Here is a 6957-nt window from a genome sequence, read left to right on the forward strand (position 1 = left end):
TCTTTACTGACATGGCTCCCTTCCCCACAGTTATAACATGCGCGGGGTTTTGTACGGCTATAGTGCGCGATGTGTCCCACCTTTTTACAGTAAATACAAGTCCGAGGCGCATTAGATACGTTCCCTCCACCCACCGACAGTGTAGACTGTGAAGGCTTCGTGTTTACATTTGTCAGGATTGCGTGCACTTGATCCGAAAAGACTAGGGCTCACAGTGGGGTTTAAGATTGGCTCGAGATGGGGTTGAACATGACTCCTTGTAAAATATCGTGTCGGGTCACTGTACGGAAAGTTTGTCGGTGTCTTCACGTTAGGACTGCGCACGGGCATACCAAAGTCATGGTTCTGCAAGAAGTTTACTTTTCTAACGTCTGAGTGATTACGAGCATCCTCTAGGTTAGAAAAATTCCTCAGCCTCTTGCATGGTTCTTGGATTGCGCACTAGCACGAATCGCCCAATTTTTCCCTAAGTCCGACCAAGAACTGTGAGAGGAGGCGGTTTTCGAGCATAATTCCTGTCGCTTGTGAGTCTGGGTCTAGAAAAGCATCTCTTAGTTTTCGTCCCAATTCCCTGAGACGGGAAGAATACTCGTTCACGCTTTCCAAGGGTCGTTGGAAACAGCGTGTGAACATTCTTTCAACAGAGACCAGTGAAATTTTGGGAATGAAGCGCTTTTTCATTAGTTAAGAAAAAAGATCATAAGACTGAATAACGTGAGGATTTGACTTAATGAATTCGGCAGCAGTACCGCTCAGACGCAGCCGTGCTACGCTTAAGGTCTGATTCTCACTCCACCCGCTAAGATGACTCACTAACTTAAGACTGTTCAAAAAATCCTCGATGCTTGTGTCCCCATCACCGTTAAAACTCGGAATTAAATGAATGTGATGTCCTGAAAATGTTTGTTGCATAGTTGGAGGGAAACAGGGGCGCTTTCTATCATATAAACAGCGGAAGTAAAATCAACTAGGTTCGTATTGTTTGGTGATAAATCACGCTCCCAAGGCAGAGATTTGCCAAAGCGCCCATACGTGCCCTTGCCACCGAAATCCATTATGAATTAAAGACAATACGGCTAGGAAAAAATTCATTCGCCATATGTTAGCAATATAACCGATTATCGTTAATAAAAAAATGGGGTTAGTTTCCTTTTGGCATTACGCGTAACTACTTCTTAAATCGAAATTCAATCAAACGAATGAAGCATGATGAACGGAACGGAAGTTGCATTTAAATAAGCCGCTCCAAGACTCCGCCACCCCACACCTGACACCAATATGTCGCGTGGACATAGTAGGGTTGGGTTCGTGGAATCAAAGAGGGGCTTTCATTGCTATACATTTATTGGACTTACTACACAAGGAGTCCGGCCCGGAAGGAAAGAGGAAGCGTAGAGACAACAGCGGAGAAAGCAAGGTTGACTTCTAAGGGGCTAACAGTTTGATTTCAAAGCCGGGGTGATGTCGCGGGGACATGATGCTAGTTCTGATGTTTCGGAAAAGCCAAGTAGATGGCAGTCTCAATACACAATGTCGCGGGGACATGATGCTTGGACAACTAGAAGGACTCATGCGAGCTAGTGTCCTTTTCGCCGAATCCACGATAGCAAATTTGGTGAACAGTGGCTGGACACAGTCACCCACTACCGACGTTAACCTACTCTCTCCCCTTTCGCTAATGACACGGAATTCGGCGCCCGGTCTTTGTACCTGGGAATTCATATATAAACCCCGAGCCCCCCAACTTGATTGCCAGAATATAGGAGACATCAGACGAGAGCCTACTACTTTATTCGGATTTCATCTAGCAACTCTGCTTTTCCGGTGGTCCAGGTAAGGAGGAAGATACACCGTCGTGCCAACTCCTTCGGAGACTTCATGTCCACGAAGGGAATTACACAGCGTGGGAATAATCGTCCGCAAGGCAACGAACCTCCAGCTGTTTTGCCGGGGGTATCTAAGGCTTCGGCAAATTCATCATCAGGTGTTGAAGCCTTGGCTCTCAGCCCGTCGCAGTGCTTGGAGGAGACGAAGACCCGAAGCGGGACAACGGAGGCAACAGCAGACCTTGGCCCTTTACAGGGCTAGGTGGTGAAGGACACCGCAGGTGGCGTCAAGCGAAAGAAGGCATCTGTAAGACACCAGAAGCAAGAAGATTCCGCGGTTACGCGGATGCCGAATCTTCAAGGAGACGATAGGGCGGAGCGTGCGCTGAGCACAGAGGAGGGGGAAGGCGACGGCGGATTTACCTTGGTTTCTTCCAAGAGGAAGAAAAGGAAACCGCTTCTGACGAACGACGCAGCCGTCCCGGAAGCCACACCTCTACTGGCACCGGCATCTAAGACGCTGCGACCACCGCCTATCGTCGTCTATTGGGTCACCGACGTCCAGGGACTGATTGACCAGCTGTCGGGCTACAAAAGTGATGCTTTCGGCTTGGAAGTTCGAAGAGCTTGAATCCGGATCATCACCTCCAACAGAGAGGGGCATGAAAAGGCACTCTCCTAGCTGCAGAGGAAGAAAATCCAACACCACTCGCAGCCCATTGAAAGGGTGCCAGGGATGAAGCTGTTCATCAAGGGTATCTCTCGGTGGATAGCAGTCGAAAAGGTATCCGAGGGACAGATCCCTCGGATACGAAATTCGTAGCGTACGTCGCCTTACGGTCACGGAGGACGGAAAAACGGTTCCCATTGATCGCCACGTAGCGAACGCGGTAAAGACTCCATCGGCCATCGCCCCCGGGGACATCCGCCAGCTCTGCCACCGCTACGTCACTGTGGAGCGTTACCGTGGAGACAGAGGTCCACTCCAGTGCAGCAACTGCATGCGGTTTGGACACATCGGCATAGCTTGCTGGTGTGCGAAACGCTGCATGCGCTGTGCAGGAGCACACGCAGTCAAGGAATGCTCCCGAGGAAGGGGAGATGATGCCATCTGTGCGAACTGCGGAGGACCTCATGCGGCCGTCTCTCGCCGGTGTCCCGCCTTTCAGGAGGCTGAGCGGCGACAACACGCCAACGCACGCAAGCCAGAACCAGGGAAGCAGGCGCCCAAGAAACCGGCAGCGGAACCGGGACAAAAACCATTCCGACAAGTCGATCACGCTACAACCTACGGAACAATCCTGAAGGGCCCTTCTCAGGACAAGGTTCAGGCTCTCTCCGGAGGAGAGGGGAACATGGAGGTGGATATCACAGATCCACCCAAGGATGCTAAGGCGGTCCGAGAACCACCACCAGCGCCAGCCGTAGTAGAGGCCACCAAGGGGAACTTGTCACCCCCCGACAGCCTCCCTCCGAAGTAAGCGACCCATCCTTTTTCTTCCGAAAGGAAGAAGAAGAAAAAGAAGCAGAAGGTGAAATCCCCGATCACCACCGAGAAAGAAGGAAAAGCCATTACGAAGCCAACCCAGAGGGCGCTTGGGAACACCCTCCGAACGGCAAGTGAAGAAGGCGAAAAACCAAGCCAGAAACAGGAAAAACGGAGAGAGGGGACATCAACTGATAAGTCTCCAGTTTCCGCAGAGTCCTCGCTGACACCAGACAGAGAGGACCAGGAATTATTGCAGACCATTGCCGTTATTGCATGCACCTTGAAGAAACTCGTCACCTCGACGCAGGGCTAACTTCTCCTCTCACTCCTGGAAGAGCTGGTGCGCAGCAGGATCGGAAATTTAACCAACCATGGCTGAACGACCCGTCCTGCTTGCGAAATGGAACGCCAACGGAATTCTTCGCCGGCGCGAGGAATTACGGGCGTTCCTCCAGGAGAAGGGAGCCATAGTCGTCGCTGTCAATGAAACGAACCTTCGGCTAACGGACGCCTGGAGGTTACCTGGCTGGACCATCTATAGGGCGGACAGGGATCCCAGGCGACAACGACTTAAAACATCAGGAGGTGCGGCCATCCTCGTCCACAGGTCCATCGAGCACCGAGCATGTAGAGAGATTTCTCACCCGCATGCGGAGTCTGTTTCGGTGGACGTACGGACAAGAGGAGGAGGGCTCCGGGTCTCATCTCTGTATTTCCCACCCGGGAAACCTTGGGATCCGGATCTCATCCAGTACCTTGCGGGGGACAGCGGACCATCGGTCATCTTGGATGACCTGAATGCCAAGCATCCTACTTGGAATTCACCGTCCTCGAACCCGAGAGGAGAATCCCTGCGTCAGCTAGCAGATGCAAAAGGCCTAACCATCATAGGACCGGCGATACCCACGCACGAACAAGGAGACGTTTTAGGCATTGCGATTGCTCACAATGTAAGGACGTCCCTGAGTTTGTACACATGCGTGGAACTGTCGTCGGACCACAACCCGATCATCCTGGCAGTGGGGAGCCGAATCCCAGTGCTGTCTTCCACCCGGCGATTGGATCTGTCGTCGGCCGACTGGAGCAGTTTCCGCAACGTCATCGCTGAGGAGCTGCCAAGAGAGCCACTGGAGCCGACTTCACCGGAGATGGCCGATCAAATGGTCAGCCACCTCACCTCTGCAATAGACGGCGCAATGAAGGCCTCGATACCGCTATAGGAACAACGAAACTCGTATCTTCGGGTTCCACTTCCAGCGGGGGTTAGAGGCCTCATTTCGCGGCAAAACAACGTGCGGCGCCAATGGTAGAAATATCGTACAGCGGATGTGAGAAGGCAGCTCTCAGAGCTCAACGCGTCGGTACAGGATGCCCTCCGGGAGGTCCGATCGGGCCACTGGGAGGCGCACCTGCTGGATGAGCTCCTATCGGAAGACGGCAACGAGGACCTGCCGTCGGTGTGGAAGATATGCCGGAGGCTGCGGGCCCCTCAAAGACTTGACCCGATTATTACCGACGGAGACAGAGAGGCACGATCTCCCATGGAGAAGGCGGAACTGCTCGCTGATCACTTGGTCTGCAGCTTTTCAACCAATCCTGGGATTCCCGCTTCTGCCGAGATTGAAGAAGAAATCGAGGCGTTTGAAAGAGCCGGAGACGCCGATCTGAAAGACGCCTCGGAAATTCCAAGATTCGACGAGAAGGACGTCAAAGAATCAATACGTCACCTACGCACGAGGAAGGCCCCTGGAAGCGACAACATTCCCAATGTGGTCATTCGGGAGCTTCCAAAGGCGGCGGAGAGGTCCCTGACAAAATTCCTAAATGGCTGTGTCAGGATTTTCTACTTCCCGACCACTTGGAAAAGAGCGAGAATCATCTGCCTGCCGAAGTCGCAGAAATTGGAGGTGGGTCCCGGAGAATTCCGGCCTATCTCCTTGCTCGACGGCTTCGGTAAGATATTCGAGCGACTGCTGCAACGGCCGCTGACTGATTTCGTCCGGGAGAATGACATCCTCCCGGAGGAGCAGTTTGGTTTCCGTGCGTAGCCTTCCACAGTCCATCGGCTGGTGCGAGCGGCGGATTTCATCACGGACAGCTTCAACAGGAATAGGGCGGTTGCTGGGGCCATCTTCGACGTCAGTAAGGCGTTCGATCGCGTCTGGCATCCGGCTCTCTTGTTGAAGATGAGACGACTCCATTTCCCACCTTTGATTGTTCGGATGGTTCATTCCTATTTGAGAGACAGGACATTCACCGTGGAATGGCTCGGGGCGAATTCAGGGGTGCGTCGGATCTCCGCCGGCGTGCCCCAGGGATCAGTCCTCGGACCAATGCTTTACAATATCTACTCCCACGACATTCCAACTCCACGTGGGAACCTCGAGATCCTGTCTCTCTATGCCGACGATACGGCCCTCCTGTGCTGCTCCTGGCAGAAGGTGACCGCGGTGCGAAGACTGAAGAGCGCTGGGGCGGATCTCCTTGAATGATACCGCCGATGGCGCTTTGCTGTTAACGCACAGAAGACGAAGGCGATCATCTTCCATCCAGGAAATGGTCGGCCGCCAGGAGTGAACCTAACAGTGAATGGAGTCGCCCTACCGTGGGAATCCGAAGTTACCTACCTCGGAGTGCTGATGGATCGGAAACTCCTTAGGAACGCCCAAGCGCTTCGTGTAGTAAGCGCTGGTCCTGAGTATGGACAGGAAGCGTAGACTGTACCAAGCGTGCGTGCTGCCTGTCATCACGTACGCTGCTCCGGTACGGTCAGGAGTGTCGCGAACGAGTCTCGCTCAATTCAGGTGGTGCAGAATTCTGCTCTTCGTGACATCATGGCACGCGGTGCTTACGCCCGCGTTTCCGAGATGCACGAGGACGGAAAGCTGGAAACCCTGGACGTCCTTCTGCCTAGAATATCTGGAAAATTCTTCATAAAAGCGGCAGAAGCGGAAGTAAAAGTAAATCTCCGGGTTGGCGACATAAGGGTCTGGCCATGGGACCGCTACAAGCGCCCCATAGCATGCCAAGACGAGCAAGACACCCTTCCGGCAAAGTAGAAGCCAAGGCTGCTCTGAGTGGGAATAAATCCAACGACTGAAAACGCTGAAGAATTCTTCCCGCCTTAGTAGTCTTGGAGGCTGGAAAGGCGCAGTGTAAGGGCTACGCAAGAGCCCTTGCAAGAAACTGCTCTATAATCAAAGCAGAGCAGTGACTGAAGACACTAAAGGTTGTGGAAATCTCTTACGGAGGCCGAACCTGCTGTTGTCTCTACGCTTCCTCTTTCCTTCCGGGCTGGACTCCTTGTGTAGTAAGTCCAATAAATGTATTGCAATGAAAGCCCCTCTTTGATTCCACGAACCCAACCCTACTATTTCCACGCAACAAATGGAGTTAAGTCCATGAGGAGTAATTTCCGGGAATATGTGGAATGGGCAAAGTGACAGGCAAGAGACCCTTTTCAACGCTTCTGAATCCAACGATGATGTATTATGGTTTTTTAAAATGCAATGGAGGGAGTTGGCAGAGGTATTTGCTTTGTCGCAGTCATTGTATAGTGCTCTCCCATCATGTGGTATTGGCGGGATGGGTACCTTTTTCCTTCGCAGACAGTGGGCTAGGCTCCATACCGAATTGTCGTTA

Source organism: Hetaerina americana, unplaced genomic scaffold (assembly GCF_022747635.1).
Source record: "Hetaerina americana unplaced genomic scaffold, ioHetAmer1.1.p SCAF_256, whole genome shotgun sequence".
In the NCBI taxonomy this organism is placed as follows: Eukaryota; Metazoa; Arthropoda; class Insecta; order Odonata; family Calopterygidae; genus Hetaerina; species Hetaerina americana.